This window comes from Oryx dammah, unplaced genomic scaffold (assembly GCF_014754425.2).
Source record: "Oryx dammah isolate SB20612 unplaced genomic scaffold, SCBI_Odam_1.1 HiC_scaffold_11, whole genome shotgun sequence".
NCBI lineage: Eukaryota > Metazoa > Chordata > Mammalia > Artiodactyla > Bovidae > Oryx > Oryx dammah.
In genome coordinates, this window is record NW_024070195.1 from 11,395,956 (window position 1) to 11,418,336 (window position 22,381).

General features: G+C 41.0%; 1 protein-coding gene across 6 annotated transcripts in view; it reads right to left on the minus strand.

Annotated features, from left to right (window-relative positions):
• Positions 1-22,381, minus strand: part of ATXN1 (ataxin 1) — a 412,241-nt gene that overhangs the window by 128,601 nt on the left and 261,259 nt on the right. For all 6 annotated transcript variants that reach the window (XM_040249310.1, XM_040249304.1, XM_040249307.1 and 3 more), the window contains one exon: positions 8,699-8,827. The gene's annotated coding sequence lies outside the window, so the exon portion shown is untranslated. The remainder of the gene's footprint in view (positions 1-8,698; positions 8,828-22,381) is intronic.

Here is a 22,381-nt window from a genome sequence, read left to right on the forward strand (position 1 = left end):
GGTTGTAACATGCAATCCCCAAGACATCCGCTGCCAATTGACTGCCCAATTTTAGACTCAATCAAGGCAAGGCCAACTAAGTGAGGGACTTTAAGATAGAAAGCTTCTGTGTTCTTTTGGATCCAAATCAGGAGGGAGGGGCAAGTCATTTAGTGCCAATTCAACTTGACATCAAGGGAGGAGGAGAGGAATTAAAGAGAAGAGGACAAGGGGTGCTCCTTTGCAATGCTGCGAATACAGATAATTACTGGAGCCCAGTCAGAGAGCTCTAGTTACACTTTACTGTTTTTAGGCCAGACCTGTCAACAGGACAAGGAGTCAAGATCCACTGTGGTGTTTCCCTTCAACTCTCCTCTCTTGACCTCTGACTCTGCCCAAACATCTACCCATGTCCCCAACTCCAAACACCAGTGCTGATGAACAACAGGAACGTTAACCCGATTCACAAGAAAAACGGATACCATCTAACGTCCTGAGATCACCTAGGACCCTGCTCTGGCAGTCCCCACACTCTGCCTAGATCAGCCACTAATCAGTTTGTTATTCTCCACGGGATGCTATCTGGACGAGAAAGACCATGTGGTTCACAGCCCCAGGTGACACTTCCATGATACGGACATCTTCTTCCTGGAGGCCGGCCCAGATGGAGGAAATGGAAAATCCTCTTTGAGCAAGGTGACTGCCAACTCCCTTCCAACCCTCTGGAGGCCACCCTCGTCCATTCCTCTGCTGGCCTTTACGGATGCGCCAGCCAGCAGGTTGCCAGGACAACTGGCGTCATTGCTGGGACTCAGAAATAGATCACCAGCAGAGCTGGGGACCTGGACTGCAAACTCCAATGACAGCAACAAGATACCAATTTGCAGCTAATCTGCTCCACTAAAGGAGTGATGGACTAACATAACCCAGCAGAGAGCTCTCACCTTGACATACTACCCTTAATCTACACACGTGCTTGATGTGGTGGTGACAGAGAAAGGGCAAAAACCTCACTGAAGATAGAGGCTGAATGACTGTCTGAAATTATGTGAGCTGGTAGATTCACAGGAACCAACTGACACTTGTATATTTAATTTATTAGTCTCCTGAAAGTGGGGCGAGGGAGAAAGGTTGTTCACAGCAGAAGGAGAGCCAGAAACAGGCAGAACAACTGAAGTTGCCAAAGAAAGGGAAAGGAAAAGTCTGTTTGTACAAGCAATAGCTGTCCCCGTTCTGAACAATAGCATCCTAATCTCATCCCTCCCTTTTCTTGGAGAACAAAGAGGAAAAGACAAAGGGCACTGGGAAAGAAGAGCTTGCCAGGTCAGAAGAAGGGGACGATCTTTGGGTCCAGTTCTCTTTGTTCTGCAAGGTAAGTCTTATGATGCTTAGAATGGGCAGCAACTCATAGGAGGCCCAGGCATTAAGACTGCCTATCAAAGTCTTGGATGTTAGCCCTGGAGAAATTACAATTTTTCAGTTGTATGCAAGCTGCAAAGGCTACGGGGGAAAAAAGAAAAATGAAGTGAAGAGCCACCTAATACAAAATTTTTAGAAAATAATTTTAGCAAGAGCATTTTCATTTCCAAATATGCAAAACATCGACGTCCCGATGTGAGGATGGCTTATGTCCAGAATGAAAGATGTAGCGTGGCATCTACCTGTGTAGGGGTCTCAAGCAGTGAATTCTGTTGGCACTATGGACAAGTCCTAATGCTAGACACTTGTGGCCAGAAGGTCATAAGATGTGTGATAAAGGTATTGAGAAAGATGTGCGAGTTAGAGGTGGAATAAGATACTGAAGAGTCCAAAGAGCATGACTAGAACTTAATTGAGTTTTGGAAATAAAAAGATTCTGAAGGAGGTCGCCATTTGTATCCCATTAAGGTTTCTACTTTGGGGGAGTCTACTTAAGGAAGTAGTTTCAGAACAGAAGCACAAATAGAAAACTGGGGACTTCCCTGGTGGTCCATTGGCTAAGACTCTGCACTCCCAATGCAGGGGGCTCAGGTTGAACCTGCATTGAACCCCTGGTCAGGGAACTAGATCCCACATGCTGCAACTAAAGATCACGCTGGATGCAACTAAGACCCAGCAAAGCCAAATAAATATCTTAAAAAATAGGAGAACTGACACTGAGACACTAACATCCTCCAACACAGATGTCAAACAGCTAATTTTACTATCTCACCTTAAAAGCAGCTTATACTTGTTGGAAAAGACTTTTTTTTTTTTGAATTATATAACATTCTTATTCAGGGGTCTGCAAAAGGTTAACAAAATCCTCAGGACACAGAGAAGATGGATTCATTCTTTCACTTTACAAGTCAACCTACCATCATTTATTACATAGCTAGCACTGGAAATTTAATATGAAATGTTGAGGGAGGAAGGGATAAATGATTTTCTTAAAAAAAAGATTGTTTCACAAATGTTAAAAATGTGGGAAATTAAAAGAGTGAAATTATTCATTTGTCTTTATACATCTGTCCCCAGAATTGATATGTATGCTGGTAAGAACCATCAGATTTTGTTTTGGCTTTATGACATAAACGATGTCATTTAGTCCCTATCTGTGCCTCACTCTTTCCTCTAAGAAAACAAAAAGGAAAAAAAAGAGGAAGAATGAAAATACTACTATGATATGATATACTTGGAGAGAAAGACATACATTGGTCATATTTATACATGACCATCATATTCATACGTATTTATAACAAAGGTGGTAGAGCTGATCGGTCTCCGTGTTACTGAGTAGGAGAAAGATTTGATCTCTGTCTGGAAGAATTTGCAGTGCCTTAAGATTCCCCGTCCTGGGCATCACCCCCATCCAGGCATCCTCGCCCTGCCTTCGGTGTACACAGATTCTTCCACAGTGAGCGCTTCAAAGGCACTCCACTTGAGAAATACAGTTTTAGTCCTGGGTGTGGTTTCAGCCTGAAGTTCAGTTGAAAACACTACATTTTACACAGGTTGGGGAGATACTGCTTCTTTAAGTGACCCAAATTCTTGCTTTAGCTATTGCTTATAAATACATAAAATGACTCTGAAGAGGAATGGGTCCCACGTGCCCTAAGCCCCTACTCCATGTCTGGATCAGCGGTGATGGCACATCAGTCCTCATGGAGAGATGCTTCTGAGGTCTCACCTGCCCAGGTGAAGCAGCAGTTAAAAAGACTTGTGTTATCTTCTCTCGCTCTGTCACCTTCTCAAAACACACACATATATGGGGTTGAAATCCAATCCCCGTTTCAAGGCCGAATTCAGATGCTCAGCTGTCTGTGAATCCTTCCTTCTCTGAAAACCCAAGTCTCAGGAATCATACTCACACTCGCTTTGGAACACTGACTCTGTGCTGACCAGCACTGACCAGCGCAGTGGGAGGGAAAATCCCAGAGGGCAGTGAATACAGATGACTCACCCCTGCCTCCCTCACAGGCCTGAGCACACCAGTCTTTTCATAAATAGGATCCAGTCAGTGAATTCGAAACAGTAAATAGAACATAAAACCTTTTTACTTCAGCACTACGCTGTTAGAAAGCGATCTGACCAGGCTGTGGACACGTTCCTTTACAGGATAAAACACTGCAGAAGATACATGAACGTTTTTCCTGCCGCAACAGCTGAGCACTCTGGGTAGTTCTCTTTTCCTCTCTGAGATGCTAACGCAAGTAGGCCAAGCAGGTGGGGAAGACGATGTTGAGGAAAACAGGTGTGCCTGGGATGGGCTGCCCTCGGCCAAGCAACTCAGGAAATAGGGCTGACATCAATTCTCAGCAGCTCATGCAAAGCCCCCCAACTGCCACCCTCTGCAAGGCAGCAATGGGCAGGCATGGGTGAGGCCATCTAGAAGAAGCAACTGGAGGAGGTTAGGGAAAGGGAAAGAAATGGGTGGAAGAGAAAACTCTAGAAGACTTGAGGCTGCATAAAGAACACCCAGAGTGCTTGCATGAAGTATGAGAGCCTCTTTGCCTTTATAACACGCAGATCAACTGGTAGAGTCATTATAAGCAAAGAATTTTTAAAAATGAGGCTTTCCCCTCATTTATCTAATAATAAAATCTCTTCCCTTGTGATCCCTTTTATCGACTTCAGTTTTTTTTTCCTATGATAGCACTAGAGATCATAAAAAAAAATTGGTATCACAGATGGCAAATCTAAAAGGTACAAATTGACAGACACATAGGGAAATTCCCAAATCGCTCTGATTAGAGTGTGTATGTGTAATTCTCTCACTCTGGAGACGAGAAATTCAGTTCCCATTTTTCAAAGCTTATAAAGACAGCATAATGCTGTCTAAATAGGCACAGAGGTGTTTATTTTAGTCTTTCCATTTCTTCCCAGGAATAATGTAACTCCTGCACTCTGAAAAGGGGGTTGATAAACAAAAACTTCAAGAAACCTTGATACCTACTATCCTCAAAAGCCACAGAAGACGATGCCTCCTTAAGAAAGTGATTGTTGATTTCTCCCTTCCCACCAGAGAGACATTGGATGGACTCAATTTGTATCAGTTCACTATTCTTTCATTCCAAAGTATGCATCTCTCAAAAGGAAAGAAAATGAAAATGACGCTATTCAGTAAATGGTGAGTTTCTAGGTAGACCGGCCACGCCAAGTCTGTCTCTCACTTTGGAAATCAAGGAAACATGAAAGGTGATAAAATAATGGGATTATAAAACTCAACACCCCATCTTTCACAGAATGCAGGGGAGGCTGCTCACAAACACCCATAAAGCAAACCACTCAAATGGAAGAGGAGAGGAAACACATATCGGGCAGAATCTAAGTATCAGAAAATCCCCAAACACTATTGATAGTTCTGTGAAGCCTTTTTTTAAAAACAAACAGCTTCCTTTCCCACACTGACTTATATACATTGTAAACATTTGACGTCTGCTTCTAAGGAAAAGACAGTGAGCTAGTTTTTTGCATGTCAGCCTCTGCCTGACCAAACTACTATCAGATTGAAGCCGTTAGCATAAGAACCACATTTTGGGTTCTTTTCTGAATGGCTTAGGCGCACACAGGAGAAACCCAGGCACAGGCTCACTCTGTCCTTAGTTGCTCAACAAATATTTACTGAGTACCCACTATAGGACAAGCCACCTTTAGGCGTTATGGATTCACCAGGAAAATAAGAAGAACAACATTCCTGTTTTCATGGATCTTACAGTCTAGTTGAGGAGATGGTGCAATTAACAAATGCAAGTATAAAATGTAAGGTGCTTAAAAGAAAAAAAAAAGAAAGTAGGCTACAGAAGCAGTCCCCAACCTTGGTGGCATCAGGGACCAGTTCGTGGAAAAAAATTTTTCCACAGATCGGGGAGGGGGTGGGAGATGGTCTGAGGATGATTCAAGCACATTGCATTTACTGGGCGGCTGCTGCCGCTAAGTCTCTTCAGTCGTGTCCGACTCGGTGCAACCCCATAGACGGCAGCCCACCAGGCTCCTCTGTCCCTGCAATTCTCCAGGCAAGAATACTAGAGTGGGTTGCCATTTCCTTCTCCAATATGTACTGTGCACTTTATTCATATTATTACCACCTCAGCTCCACCTCAGATCATCAGGATTAGATCCTGGAGTTGGGGGCCCCCTGGGCTAGAGGACACAGAGGGACAGGGTGCTGCATTATATAGGTCGGGGAAGGCTGCTTAAAAGAGGCAGCTGGAGAAGATCTACTCAAGAAAGCAGAGCAGCTCAGGAGAGAATTACAGATCATGGCCTCCTGGCTTATATACTAAGTAATATTTGAGAACAGAGGTGGATTATTTTTCAAAAAGTTAAATTTCAAAAGTGGCTCATATTTAATTTTCAAAAAGACCAATGAGTATGGATCCTAAATTTAAATGACTAAAACTGCATTCTCAGAAAAAGTGCTCAAGTGAACACCTTTCGACTGTCACATGGTCCCTGGGAGGGTCCTCTGCAAAGGGTAGTGTCGTGGTGACACACACAATAACTCTTTTTTTGGTTTTTTAACCACAAGACTGTGCTCACTGTTTTAAATGCTCTTGGATCAATAAACTGAAGTTGTGCCAGATCACTGACTCTTAGAGGCCAAACAAGGGAAAGTGACCATCCAGCCTGCCTCATCCAAAGCTGATATTTGAAGCAATGTTAGAGTCTTTAGAAGAATCATCAGAGCTCACTACACTCAACCTTTTCATATTACTCAAGATAAAATGGGTCCTCAAGGCTGTAGGGTTAATTGCAGCACCCCGGGTAAAATCCAGGTCTTCCAACTCCTAGGTCAGTTTTCTTGCCTCTTCTCTCTGTACAAGATACCACACCTTAGAGCCAGTCTGAGACACTTTGAGGAGCCAAGTCCATCCGCAAGAGCCACAGTGGCATTTGACAGGTGGGTGATGGGGACAAACAGAGAATGACAAAGGTAGTGAGTCTGGGGCAACAAGCTGCTAAAGATCGACACCACTAATTCCAGTGGCTGCCATGATTATTACTAACACGTTCATCTACCCTCCACCATACCCCATCTACATGCAAGCTCATGTCCTTTGAAAAATCTCCTGCCTTCTCTATTATAATGTCATGGCCTTGGGACACCAGGATACCAAAACAAGGACAAAATATTAACTCAGTGCTGTAAAAATATAGCAAGACTGCAAAAGGTTACTAACTTCAAAATTTACTAAGAAAACTGGGACTTCCCCCACCTCCCCAGGCGAATGCAATTTGGAAGAAAAAGTCCTTTGGAGTTCAAAAGAATTTAGCATTTTCTTCCTCTCGCTCAACCCTTTCCATTTACAGAAGGATTTTTAAATGACTTTAAGTTGTGGCATCTTAAGGTTTACACTCTAGAATGTCTTTGAAAACCTCACTTAATGTTTGAGGTCTGACAGAGTATCACATGAGCAGTTCAAAGCAATGGTTTAAAACAAAAACACACACCACCAGATTCGAAACAAAAGCTATCTTGATTATAGTTACTGCACTGTTCTTTTAAATGTAATCTGAAACCTACAGCACTTTTCCGTAAGATACTTATTTCCTAGGTTAAAAGATGCTTAAAAAACCATCGTCAGACATGCATTCTGTTGGCTACCTGATTGGGAAATACTTTCTAGAAAAGCATACAGCTATAGTAGCACCCAGACCTAACAGGGCCCCCCAAATTATTCTTTAATAGTGATAGAAGCTTTTAGAATAAGAGGTTGTTTTTTTTTTAAATAAGATTCTGTTGCTTGTGGGGACCCCAAACTAAGATGGAGACTCATCAATAAACAAGCAGCATAGAGCAACACAGACTTATAAACCAACAATTCGCAGGGGTCGGTGACTTGCCCAAGGTTGCAAACTTACTTGACCTTGACCTTAGGACCAGGAATAGAATTGAGGTCAATAATTCTAGGAGCCCTGTACTTTCCACCAGAACCAATGTGATCATACGTACAAAATGATAATCCATGAAAACACCAGCATCCCCCATCACCCACTTACCCTGAGGCACTGGGAGTCCTTGAGTTCAATAAGCTTATTTTAATATGACTATTTAACCCTCGGGAAATATGGATAAACATTCATATTTAATACAAATTTTTAGAAAACCAAGAAGTAAAATTTCACTGGAAATTTTTCTTTTCAACAGTAAATGCTTTTTCTCCCAGATACATGCCCTCATATCACTGCTCCTTGCTCTCTCAAAATTGTTTATGCAACTGGAAGAAAGAGGTAATAAATGCCTGGAAAACTTTACTGACCAAATTATTAAGAAACTGAAAACTTAATGCATAGTTATTTATATATATATACACAAACACACACGTGTGTATATATATATATATTTATATTTAATACACACACACAAATATATAAAGATGTGTGTGCACAAATATATATAATAGATATTTCCACACACAAAGAAAACCTAGTCAAAGATGGCTCCATGTTCCAAAATTTGAAGGTAATATGTTCATAGGCCAGCCTGGATTTCCTGTAGTTTTCTTCTTTCCTGGACAAAACTCTAAGCATTTTTTTCTTATAACACGGTCTAGCAATGAGGTAAAATCTCCAGAAAGCAGCAGAGCTGAGCGAACCCTTAAGTTTTGTGGTAAACTAAAGCTTCTGGAAGCCCACAGTGTGCTTTCTCTTCAATTACTGGATCCTATACCTCCTCATGAAAGGTGACCAGCAGCTGAATGCAGGAACCACTCATCTCAAAATCCCAACCCAGTAGCCTGACAAAACCCAATAAATCAGCCAGTTTTAAGCAAGAGAAGCACCCTGAAGAGCTGACTGTACTAGCTTGCATACCTCAGATTTTTGAACACCAGAAACATATTTCCTTCCAATCAAAAACTCCATGTAAAGAAAATAATGACAGAGTGTGATTCCGTGGTTGGGAATCCTTAGCCTGAAAGGTTTTACCCTATACCCACTAACCTAAAAGAACTGCAGAGCCGGGTTTAAAGAGGCTGCTATAAACTTGGCTCTATGCTGAAATAATCACTGTCTTCCACCCTTTTATTCCAGAAGGAGAGAATGAGCAGTGCCCAACAGAAGCTGAGAAAGTCAAGTTCACAGCAAATAACAACAGAACCCCTCCTCTAAAAAAATAAAAAGGACGAAGAAGAAGAAATTAATTGGAGGATCACCTAGAGCTAATGCTAACACGTCTTCAGCACCCTGGCTCAAGCATCCAGTGATTCACAAACCGTTGCAAGGCAAGCCAGTGCAGATTCAACTCTTGTTAACTTACAACATTCACTGTGCGCAGTTCACAGGTAGCCCCAGCTTGTACTTCACCATGGAGACTTCCCACAAGAAGCTGGAGTGCTCCTGGGCCTAGGTGTGTTCTTTCTTCCTTTCACAGAGAAGAGAGAAGTATCTAGCGTGGGAACAGAAAAAATAAAAATAAAAAGCTGAATACTCCGTCAAATCCCTTGTTATCACAACAAATGAAGATCAATTAGACTGATGGGTAATTCACCAAAGACCATTTTCCAGTACACTTTGCTTAAAAAGGAAATGCGATATTTTTGCTCTTGCCCCAGGAGACGGCATGGTGCAGCCAAGCGTTTCCCCCACCCCCACCCCAAAGTTGAAGCCAATTCTGGGAGACTTCAGATGCAATCCCAGCTGAGATGCAAACTTGCAACATGGCCTCAAAATAAGCCACCCAAGTTGATGCTCTTGCAAAAAGGCGGGTGCCCGGACTATGACCTTTTGCCATTTTCATACCTCACCAGGTTGTTGGGAAGATCAATAAGAATGTTTTGGCAAGGCACTCCAAGTTCCCAAGAAGAAAGGCGCCCCGTAAACACAAAGGATTATTCGCTGTCAGAAGGCTGTAGCTTAGCTCTGAGCCAGAAGATAAAAGTCAGCTTTGGCAAGGCACCCACAATCAACCATCGCTGGTGCACCCAAGCATCCAAAGCTTTCTCCTTCCACCTAGCGGTCAAGGGGTTCACAGAGCAGGAAACAGAGCTGTCTGGAATCTCAGGGAGAAAGAAAGTAAAGCCTTGGAACAGGGAGGGAAGAGGAAGAGGAGCCCAAAAGAAATAAGGCAGGCATGTGCCCGGGACATAACTGTTTGGTCCACACCATCCAGCTCCCTTGCACTGCTCGTCTGCAGTGTGTAGTGTGCTGATGTTTGCAGGGCTGTGAAATTTTCCACTTGGCTGTCTGCCATTTCCACCCACCAAGGATAACATGAGAGAAGTGGTATGTGGAGTTCTGCTGACCACTGCCAAGGACAGACCCTCTAGTCATCTGTTGCAATCCAAGGAGGCCTGTGCATGTGACAGGCAATACCCAGTATCTGCTGAGTCAGAGATCTCCGTTGTGTTCTTGTGCACTGGTTTTTGGAACTCAAGTAAAGGTCCTTTCATTTCAGGTGAAATTCCTCTTGGTAGATTGGAGCTAGGCTGGTCTTTGGAGAGAGATCAAGCCCTGAACTTTGGAGTGGGGGCACTGACTCCAAGACACTAGACAACCAGAGAACTAAGCCTAGGGGGTATCAAATAGTGAGAACTCACACAAAGGAAACCACCTGAATACAAGACTGGGCATCACCCAACCACAGTAGCACCCTGTGCAGGACACCTCATCTAAACAACAAGCAAAACAAAAATACAAACCCAATCATCAGCAGATAGGATTACTACCTCACTCAGCCTTGCCACTGTCACTTTTCGCTTTCATGCATTGGAGAAGGAAATGGCAACCCACTCCAGTGTTCTTGCCTGGAGAACCCCAGGGACGGGGGAGCCTGGTGGGCTGCCGTCTATGGGGTCGCACAGAGTCGGACACGACTGAAGAGACTTAGCAGCAGCAGCAGCCTTGCCCATCAGAGGAAAAACAAACAAACAAAAACTCAGCACAAATTTCACCCTACACGAAGCTTACACAAACCCATGGATCAACCTTAAGAGGGCAGAAAACAAAAGGAAGAAAGAATTCAACCTTGAAGCCTGGGAAAAGGAGACCTCAAACACAATAAGTTAAAAAAACAATAATGAAAAGGCAGAGAAATACTACACAAATGAAGGAACAAAGTAGAAACACAGGAGTCCAAGAAAATGAAGAGGAAATAGGCAAACTACCTGGAAAAGGAAGTCAGAATAACGAGAGTAAAGATGATCAAAAACCTTGAAAACAAAATGGAGAAAATGCAAGAATCAATTAACAAAGACTTAGAAGAATTAAAGAATAAACATACAAACAACACAATTACTGAAATTAAAGATACTCTGGAAGGAATCAATAGCAGAATATCTGAAGCAGAAGAACGAATCAGTGAGCTGGAAGATAAAATGGTGAAAATAATATTTGAAGAGCAGAATAAAGTAAAAAAAGAATGAAAAGAACCAAGGATAGACTCAGAGACCTCTGGGACAATATCAAATGCACCAATATTTGAATTATAGGGGTCCCAGAAGAAGAAGAGAAAAACAAAGGGTTTGAGAAAATTTTTGAAGAGATTATAGTTGAAAATTTCCCCAACATGGAAAACAAAATAGTTAATCAAATCCAAGAGGCACACAGTCGCATACAGCATAAACCCAAGGAGAAACACACCAAGACACATACTAATCAAACTAACAAAGACTAAACACAAAGAATATTAAAAGCAGCAAGGGAGAAGCAACAAGCAACATACAAGGGAAATCCCATATGCTTAACAGCTGATCTTTCAACAGAAACTCTGCAGGCCAGCAGGGAATGGCAGGATACATTTAAAGTATTGAAAGGGAAAAATCTACAACCAAGATTATAGTACCCAGCAATAATCTCATTCAAACTTGATGGAGAAATAAAAAGCTTTTCAGACAAGCAAAAGTTAAGAAAATTCAGTCAGTACCACCAAACCAACTTTACAACAAATGTTAAAGGGACTTATATAGTCAAGAAATACAAGAGAAGCAAAAAGATCTATAAAATCAACCCCAAACAATTTAAAAAATGGCAATAGGAACATATATATCAATAATTACTTTAAATGTAAATGGATTAAATGCTCCAAACAAAAGACACAGCCTGGTTGAATGGATACAAAAACAAGACCCATATATAGGCTGTCTAAAAGAAACCCACTTCAGACCTAAAGACACATATAGACTGAAAGTGAAAGGATGGAAAAATATATTCCATGCAAATGGGAAGCAAAAGAAAGCTGAAGTAGCAATCTTCGTATCAGACAAAATAAATCTTAAAATAAAGATTATAAGAGATAAGGAAGGACAATACATAATGACCAAGGGATCAATCCAAAAGGAAGACAGAACAGTTGCAAATATCTATGCACCCAACATAGGAGCACCTCAATACATAAGACAAACACTAGCAGACATAAAAGGAGAAATTGACAGTAAAACAATAATAGTAGGAGATTTTAACTCCCCACTCACACTAGTGGACAGATCAAAACAGAAAATTAGTAAGGAAACACATCTTAAATGATATATTATATGAGATGGATCTCACTGATATCTTCAGGACATTCCATCCAAATGCAGAAGAAAACACCTTCTTCTCAAGTGCACATGGAACATTCTCCAGGATAGACCACATCTTGGGTCACAAATCAAACCTCAGTAAATTTAAGAAAATTGCAATTGTATCAAGCATCTTCTCTGACCACAATGCTATGAGACTAGATATCAATTGTAAGAAAAAAACTGTGAGAAACACAAACACATGGAGATTAAACAACACATTTCTAAATAACCAACAGGTTACTGAAGAAATCAAAAGGGAAATCAAAAAATTTCTAGAAACAAATGACAATGAAAACATGACAGCTAAAAACCTATGGGATGCAGCAGAAGCAGTCCTAAGAGTTTATAGCGATAAAATCCTACCTCAAGAAACAAGCAAAACATCGAACAGTCTAACTTTATACCTAAAACAACTAGAAAAAGAAAAACAAAACAAAATTAGTAGAAGGAACGGAGAAGGCAACGGCACCCCACTCCAGCACTCTTGCCTGGAAAATCCCATGGACGGAGGAGCCTGCTGGGCTGCAGTCCATGGGGTTGCTAAGAGTCAGACACAACTGAGTGACTTCACTTTCACTTTTCACTTTCATGCATTGGAGAAGGAAATGGCAACCCACTCCAGTGTTCTTGCCTGGAGAATCCCAGGGATGGCGGAGCCTGGTGGGCTGCCGTCTATGGGGTCGCACAGAGTTGGACACGACTGAAGCGACTTAGCAGCAGTAGCAGCAGCAGTAGAAGGAAAGAAATCATAAAGATCTGAGTAGAAATAAATGAAAAGCAAATGAAAGAAACAATAGAAAAGATGAATAAAACTAAAAAATGATTCTTTGAGAAGACAAACAAAATTGACAAGCCTTTAGCCAGACTCATCAAGAAAAAAAGAGAAGAATCAAATCAACAAAACTAGAAATGAAAAAGGAGAGGTTACAAGAGACAACGCAGAAATACAAAGGATTATAAGAGACTATTATGAACAACTATATGACAATAAAATGGGTAACCTGGAAGAAATGGACAGATTCTTAGAAAAGTTCAATCTTCCCAGACTGAACCAGGAAGAAATAGAAATTATGACTCCAATTACAAACACTGAAATTGAAGCTGTGATCAAAAATCTCCCCCCCCCAAAAAAGTCCAGGACCAGATGGCTTCACATGAGAATTCTATCAAACATTTAGAGAAGAACTAACGCCTATCCTTCTAAAACTCTTTCCAAAAATTGCAGAGGAAGGAACACTTCCAAACTCATTCTACAAGGCCACCATCACTCTGATACCAAAACCAAAGACAACACACAATAAGAAAACTACAGGCCAATATCACTGATGAACATAGATGCAAAAATCCTCAACGAAATTTTAGCAAACAATTCAGCAACACATCAAAAAGCTCATACATCATGATCAAGTTGGGTTTATTCCAGGAATGCAAGGATTCTTCAATACATCCAAATCAGTCAATGGGATACACCATATTAAGAAACTGAAAGATAAAAACCATATGATCATCTCAATAGATGCAGAAAAAGCCTTTGGCAAAATGCAGCACCCAATTACAATAAAATCTCTTTAAAAAAATGGGCATAGAAGGAACCTACCTCATATGTAGTAAAGGCCACATATGATAAGCCTACAGCAAACATTCTCAGTGGTGAAAAACTGAAAGCATTCCCCCCAAGATCAGGAACAAGAAAGGTGTCCACTTTCACCACTATTATTCAATGTTGTTCTGGAAGTCCTAGCTACAGCAATCAGAGAAGGAAAAGAAAAGGAATCCAGATTGGAAAAGAAGAAGTAAAGCTCTCACTGTTTGTAGATGACATGATACGGTACATAGAAAACTCAAAAGAAAGAATCAGAAAATTACTAGAGCTAATCAGTGAATTTGGCAAAGTTGCAGGATACAAAACTAATACACAGAAATCACTTACATTTCTATATACTAACAATGAAAAATCAGAAAGAGAAATTAAGGAATAAATCCCATTAACCACTGCAACAAAAAGAATTAAATATCTAGGAATAAACTTACCTAAAGAGACCAAAGACCTGTACACAGAAAATTGTAAGACACTAGTGAAAGAAATCAATGAAGACATAAAACAAATAGAGAAATATTCCATGTTCCTGGGTAGGAAGAATCAATATTGTGAAAATGACTATACTACCAAATGATATCTATGGATTCAATGCAACCTCTATCAAATTACCAATGATGTTTTTCAAAGAACTACAACAAAAAATTTCACAATTCATATGGAAACACAGAAGACCCTGAATAGCCAAAGCAGTCTTGAGAAAGAAGAATGGAGCTGGAGGAATCAACCTTTCTGACTTCAGATTAAACTACAAAGCTACAGTCATCAAGACAGTATGGTACTGGCACAAAAACAGAAATATAGATCAATGGAACAAGACAGAAAGCCCAGAAATAAACCCAGGCACCTATGGGTACCTTATTTTTGACAAAGGAGGAAAGAATATACAATTAGTTTTGGAAATTAATCCTTTGTCAGTTGTTTCACTTGCTATTATTTTCTCTTATTCTGAGAGTTGTCTTTTCACCTTGCTTATAGTTTCCTTTGCTGTGCAAAAGCTGTACAAAAATAAACCTCTTCAATATTGAAGCCTCTTCAATAAATGGTGCTAGGAAAACTGGACAGCTACATGTAAAAGAATGAAATTAGAATACTTCCTAACACCACACACAAAGATAAACTCAAAATGGATTAAAGTCCTAAACGTAAGACCAGAAACTATAAAACTCTTAGAGGAAAACATAGGCAGAACACTCAACGATGTAAATCAAAGCAAGATCCTCTATGACCCACCTCCTAGAGTAACGGAAATAAAAACAAAAGTAAACAAATGGGACCTGATAAAACTTAAAAGCTTTTGCACAGGAAAGGAAACTACAAGCAAGGTGAAAAGACAACCCTCAGAATGGGAGAAAATAATATCAAATGAAACAACTGACAAAGGATTAATTTCCAAAATATACAAGCGGCTCATACAACTCATTGCCAGAAAAACAAAGAACCCAATCAAAAAGTGGGAAAAAGACCAAAACAGATATTTCTCCAAAGAAGACATACAGATGGCTAACAAACACATGAAAAGATACTCAATATCGCTCATTATTAGAGAAATGCAAATCAACACTACAATGAGATATCACCACACACCAGTCAGAATGGCCATCATCAAAAAGTCTACAAACAATAAATGCTGGAGAGGGTGTGGAGAAAGGAAACTCTCTTGCACTGTTGGTGGGAATGCAAACTGACACAGCCACTATGGAAGACAGTATGGAGATTCCTTAAAAAACTAGGAATAAAACCACCATATGACCCAGCAATCCCACTCCTAGGCATATACCCTGAGGAAACCAAAATCGAAAAAGACAGATGTATCCCATTGTTCACTGAAGCACAATTTACAATAGCTAGAACATGGAAGCAACCTAGATGTCCCTCGACAGATGAATGGATAAAGAAGCTGTGGTACATATACACAATGGAATATTACTCGGCCATAAAAAGGAACTCATTTGAGTCAGTTCTGATGAGGGGGATGAACCTAGAACCTATTATACAAAGTGAGCCAGAAAGAAAGATAAATATCATATTCTAACACATATATATATGGAATCTAGAAAAATGGCACTGAAGAATTTATTTTCAGGGCAGCGATGAAGAAAAAGAGAATAGACTTTATGGACGTGGGGAGAGGGACGGAGAGGGTCAGATGTATGGCAAGAGGAACATGGAAACTTACATTACCATACGTAAAACAGACAATGGGAATTTGCCGTATGGTTTAAGAAACTCAAAAAGGGGCGCTTATCAATCTAAAGGGGTGGGATGGGGCGGGAGATAGGAGGGAGGTTCAAAAGGGAGGGGACATATGTATACCTATGGCTGATTCATGTTGAGGTTTGACGGAAAACAACAAAATTCTGTAAAGCAATTATCCTTAAATAAAAAATAAATTTAAAAAGAAAAGAAATGGCACACGGAGGCCCTTCTGAGAAAGGGCTGGGTGATTTTTGTTTGTTTGCTGCTTTTAAAGAAAAGACCTGATTGGGAGTTTACTCTCAGTATCTCATTAATTATTTTGTAAATCTGGATTTCTTGCTTCCCATCCCGCCCTGCCTCCTGTAAGACAGGGCCAGGGACAACTTCTCCTAGGCCAATATTATTCAATGTATTTTGACGTGTGTACTTTTGCAGAGAGTGACTTACAAGAGTGGCTTTGGGGATGACAAGAAATAGAAGTTAAATACTACTCTAGAATCTTGTTTGCTTCCCAAATAAATCATTCACAAGTACCAGCCATGTTTTCCTTTCAAAGTCATAAGTGCACACTGAACAAAAATTGGAACCCCAGCATTACCATGGTTGGTAAAGAATATTTTTGAGGGAAAAATGTGATCTCTTATCTTAAAAAAAAAAAAGGCAAGAACGAATAACACCAGATCTTAGGTTTGGAACTGGCAAAACACTGACAAGCAGACCTTTAAAGAAGTAAAAAAATTGTAGGGAAAAAAGTGAGGATTAAAGAGAGAAAGGAGATGTCTTCTATGAAAATAATTAACCATGACTTTTATAGTGAATTCAGTTTACAAAGTGCTTTCTTTCTTTTAAAATAAAGGTTATAATTGACATAAAACACTGAATTAGTTTCACGTGTACAAAGTGCTTTCTTATTAATTCATTCATTCACGGGACACATTTTTTTACTTGGTGCTTTCTATATCCAACAGGTTCTTTGTTCATAATGGTGAACAAAACAAAGGACCAGGTCTTTAAGGACCTCATCGCCTCAAGCAGAACAGATATTAAAAAATCAGAGTATATTATTTTTAACATATGCATAAAATTTAAAAATCAGATAGACATCAAGAAGGACAAATAAACACTGCGATTTGCAAACACCCTATAATGGGTTATGTCACTTAGAAGGAGGATCTTTCTTACAAAAGCAACACTTAAACAGGGAAGTAAAAGATGAGCAAGAATTACCTTTCTAGGCAGAGGAAACAGCCTCTGCATTATGTGATCTCACTAGACCTGTACTATTAGTTTCTGTTATTTCATCCCTTCTCCCCCTGGATATTTCAAATGAGTCTCCTTGATCAACAGAACCGTTCTCAATACCTTGAAACAGGAAACGATTCTTCTTTTCAGCTACTGGGCCATCAGAGCAACAAACGCTAGCAATTTTTGCTAGGGGAACATCATTCAGTACAGATATAATACTTAATGTGGCTTCTTAATGCATCATACGGAGAAGGCAATGGCACCCCATTCCAGTACTTTTGCCTGGAACAACCCATGGACAGAGGAGCCTGGTAGGCTGCAGTCCATGGGGTTGCTAAGAGTTGGACATGACTGAGTGACTTCACTTTCACTTTTCACTTTCATGCATTGGAGAAGGAAATGGCAACCCACTCCAGTGTTCTTGCCTGGAGAATCCCAGAGACAGGGGAGCCTGGTGGGCTGCCATCTATGGGTTCACACATAGTCGGACACGACTGAAGTGACTTAGCAGCAATGCAACATAAATAACCCCATTATCACGATGAAGTAAAGTGAAGCTCCCTCTTCATACCCACATGCCACAGCTGGAGTTAAGAACCACCCACAAAGGGCTAAAATCAGATCACATTACATGTAAACTTCTTAAAAAAAAAAAAACACACACACACTTCTGACTACCTTCTATTAGGTTCCAAACTGGCTGGCTTCCTCTTGACTATTACAACATCTTTATTATTTCTTTCCTGGACTGAAATGGCATTTTTGCCCACTTTCTAGAGTGTCTGCGTGTCTTCCCTTTTGGTTCTCGGTTTGGTATCTGTTTATTTACCCAGGTAAGCAGTAAGGTGTATAGAAATAAAAAGCCTCGGAAATATGGTGTTCGTCTGAACTGTCTTCTTGTTCCCTACCATCCCAGAACCACATGGTGTATAGAAATAAAAAGCCTCAGAAATACTGTGTTCATCTAAACTGTTTTCTTGTTCCCTACCATCGCAGAACTGGTACCACTTAATTTTTTCCACTAAGGAAAATCAGTAATTTGCTTTCTTCATCCTACAAACTGAAGGCATCCTCAGACAGGCTCATTCATGTTCTTCCATGAATGGAGTTAAGTTTGAAAGTCTGTTTGAAACAAATAAGCCAAACTCCTGTTTGACTCTCTTTTCACTAAAGGCACCAGATAAAATGTAGTATCTCCTACACATTTGGTTTTTCCTATAAACCCAAATGTCAACAATCTCACAAGTTCAAAGTCATGAAAGATCAACCCTCACTTTGACTCAGTAGTTCTGACAAGCTTTCACAAATTCGGGAAGGAAAGAATGAGCAAGAAGAAAAACTTGCCAGGTTGTCCAAAACTCTGCCACGAGACCTGGGAAATTATGCCAGGCTGACAGTTTCATCCTCTGTCCAGAGATGAAAATGACACAATGTCAATTTCTCCTTCTCCTGACTGCCCACAGCACTTACAGCCTCTACCGTGGGTTCTCTTCAATTCAGCACTCTGTTATATTGTCTTTTTATAGTCCACTGGATTGATTTAAGTCTTGAAAGGCTCAAAAAGTTTATAAGCTCCTTGAATAAAGAAACCTTGCCGTGCCCTTCTTCTGCAGCCTCCTAAGAGTGTCGAGCAGAAGAGCCTGAATTTAAATTAAACGATCTATATCTAAAACCAGTTCTACGACTTCATCCTTACGCCAAAGGAAGCACCACTCTCAGCTATAATGTCAGCCCTTCTCACTCTGTCCTCCAGGGAGGGACTTGGGAGGTCCCATGTGCCTGTCATCAAAATGAAAGCACTGCGTGAACCTGAGAACAATTAAATTATAACTTACCCTTCTCTCTTCTGTTCTTCAAATCTATTCTACTTTTAGTCACTAATGGCTTTTGAACAGTTGCCATCTCCTTTCAAGATGTGCAGTCCCCTCCCCCACCACCAGGAGCCTTTATCCTTCATTTTCCTAGCTTCTCAAAAGCCCTCGTTAAGGAAACCCTGGTGGTATATGAAGGAGAGATGAGCATGCTCTGAGGCAGTGGTTCTCAGACTTGAAGTGCTATCAGAAACACCCGGAGAGCTTGTGAAACTGTGTCTCTGGGTCCCACTCCCCAGATTTCAGATCCAGTAGGTCTGGGGTGAGGCCAGAAAGCTTGCATGTTTACCAAGTTCCCAGGTAATGCCGACGCTACTGGTCCAAGGACCAGGCTTTGAGAATCACTACTGTAAGCCTAAGTCTTTCTGTCAATTACATAGGCGGACAGAGACTAAGGATTTTTTTTTTTAGTATATTTAATCATTATAAGATGATTACATTGGAAGGAATGATACCTGTTTATTCCAAAGAAGTAACAAAAAACCAAACCACCCCAAAATCCCATACCACTTTAAAATCTGGGAAAACTTCTGGGGGCTCTTTGTCTCCTACTGGCTCAGGTCCTGTTGGGGTCAATGCTGCCCTCTGTCTCTCCTTCCGTCTTCTGTCTACCAGAAACTTCTTCACAGCTTACAAACGTACTCAATCATCCCCAGACTCTGATACATTCCCCAATGGCCGTCACCTCTCCCCTGCTCACCATAAAACATGCTAAAGTGTAGTATAAACTCCACGCTGTATTTCATCAGGTACCTCTTAAACCCGTAGAGTTTGATTTCAACACTTCAAAAGTAAACTTCTCTTTTAAAGGTCAGGAATGCTTTCCTGTCTTCTTAATGTAGTGTCCTTTTCCTGATTGACTCTCTTATAATACTTGATAAAGGAGTTCCCTAAAATTTCATTTTATTTAGGACTAGAACTTTTCCTAAACAGCATCTTTCTAGAATATGACCTTTACCTCATTTTCTTTGTTATTTGAGCTGGGTCAACCTCATGCCTTGGGTCCAGAGATAGGCATATGAAAACTATCATATATAGGATAGACAAACAACAAGGTTCTTTTGTATAGCACAGGGAACTATATTCAATATCCTGTGATAAATCCAATCATAATGGGGAAGAATATTAAAAAGAATATACATATATGTACAACTGAGTCACTTTGCCATACAGCAGAAAATTACAACACTGTGACAACTATGGGCATCCCTGATAGCTCAGTTAAGAATCCACCTGCAATGCAGGAGACCCCAGTTAGATTCCTGGGTTGGGAAGATCTGCTGGAGAAGGGATAGGCTACCCACTCCAGTATTCTTGGGCTTCCCTGATAGCTCAGTTGGTAAAGAATCCGCCTGCAATGCAGGAGACCTCAGTTCAATCACTGGGTTGGGAAGATCCGCTGGAGAAGGGATAGGCTACCCACTCCAGTATTCTTGGGCTTCCCTGGTGGCTCAGCTGGTAAGGAATCTGCCTGCAAATGTGGAAGACCTGGGTTCGTTCCCTAGGTTGGGAAGATCCCCTGGAGAAGGGAAAGGCTGCTCCCTCCAGTATTCTGGCCTGGAATATGTATATAAAAAGAATATACCTATATGTACAACTGAGTCACTTTGCCATACAGCAGAAAATTAACACTGTGAATCAACTATGCGTCAATAAATTTTAAATAAATAAAGACGGGCATGTGATCTAGGCTTGGAGAATCAGAATACATATCCCTCTCGTGATGATGACTGGATCTAGGTAGGGATGAGCATGAACCAAAGGCCCCTCTCCGACTGACTGGAACTAAGAGGAATCAGGAAGCATGGTCTACTCACAGGGCTATTTTTACCACAAGTGAGGCCCACATGAGGATGGAGCTCTGCAGTGTGGAACGAGGTTGAAAGCCAGGGCGTCTGAGGCCTGGTGATAGCGAGTTCCCTTGGATCTGGCCATGCCAAAAGTCAGATTCATCCCTGGATGTTTTAGTTGTGCTGTGACAGACAAAATTCGAAAGTAGCCCTCAAGACTGCCCGGCCCTCTAGTGCTCATGTACCCTCTCCTAGTTATTTAATCAAACAAAATCTGGGTGCTGCTGCTGTGAAGGATTTTGCAAACAAAACTAAGGCCCTAAATCAACTGACCTTAAAACAGAAAGCCTGTCCTTGGTGGACCTGACCTAATCAGGAGAGCCCTTCGAAAGAACAGGCTCCTCCAGCAGTGAGATTCAAAACACGAAAGATCACACTGAGGGAGAGGGGGGAACTTCGTGTGGCAAGAACCTTGAGATGGACACCAGAAGCCAAGAGTGATAGAGTGAGGGTCTCAGTCTTACAACCTGCAAGTGAGAATCCAAGGCATACCTACCAAGACCCACTCGAGTCCCACTTCTTCCATCACTTTTTCCTTTACATTCTCCTGTGCTACAACTTTCTCCATCAGAAGTATTTTTGTTTGTTTGTTCTGGAGGAGAACTCCTATGGTTTTGACTTCTTTTCCTGAGGATACTAGCCATTTTCTTCTTTATCCTCAAACAGGCACCATTTCTCTAGACAGATTGTAGTGAACTCTAAGAAGGTGGGGTAGGTTAATGCCTTTGCCAATGGTAAGCCTTTGACACATACTTGGTGACTTAACTGAGAATGTGGCATTTTCCTTTTCCTCTGACATGTCCTCAAGTCTCCTCACTCTGTGAGCTCCTTTCTGGTGACTTGGAGAAAAGTCACGACATGAACCAATATGGAAACTGCTCCGCCAATCAACCACAGAGCCTCTTTTTCCAACTCAGGCCTAAAGGCTGACTCTGTTGGTATTTTCATCCTGAGGGAGGAAGACAGCTACAGACCACAGAGTTCAGAAGTGCCTCTTCTGGGTAAGCTCAGACGAGCAGGTCCAGAGCTTCTGTCTGCACCCTGCTCACAAAGGAGCATCTATGGTGGTTGTGCGGGACCCCCAATGCTCCCCTTCCCCAGGGACGCCAACAGAACTTCCCCGAGAGTCAGATTTCAAGTAGAACTAGAGGGAGTTGATTGTAGCTCAAACCTAGGGTATTCTGAAGAATATGACCCGTTCATTACATCATGCCATCCTTTTCAATCAACCAATCAATAATTTGTTTGACTTATCCATTGTAAAATCCTTTTCCAAACTGGCAGTCTGTGAATATCTAGCACATACTTGTGGACATTATCCCTGATAGTAACTGGTTTGTGCTTAGGTAATGAAAACTAAAATTAGCATCTATCGAAAGAACACATAATCAGAGAGAAAAACATGCTGGGAAAAAAAACCCACGATGAAACTTAAAAAAGAGCCAAAAAACTCATGTTGATCCATGCCACTGTTTCCTAGGATTAGCACAGCTTATCACAAAAGGTAAGGCTCTATCCACACACATACAGACCTGGCAGGTGTCTGTATTTGTATGCTGGTTATATCTCCTTACTGGTATAAAGCAAAGTTTGCTAAGAAATACAATTATGCATCCAGAGAAACATATGTCTGCATATCAAGAAGAAAAAAAAAAAAGAGAGAGAGAGAGAGAAATACCT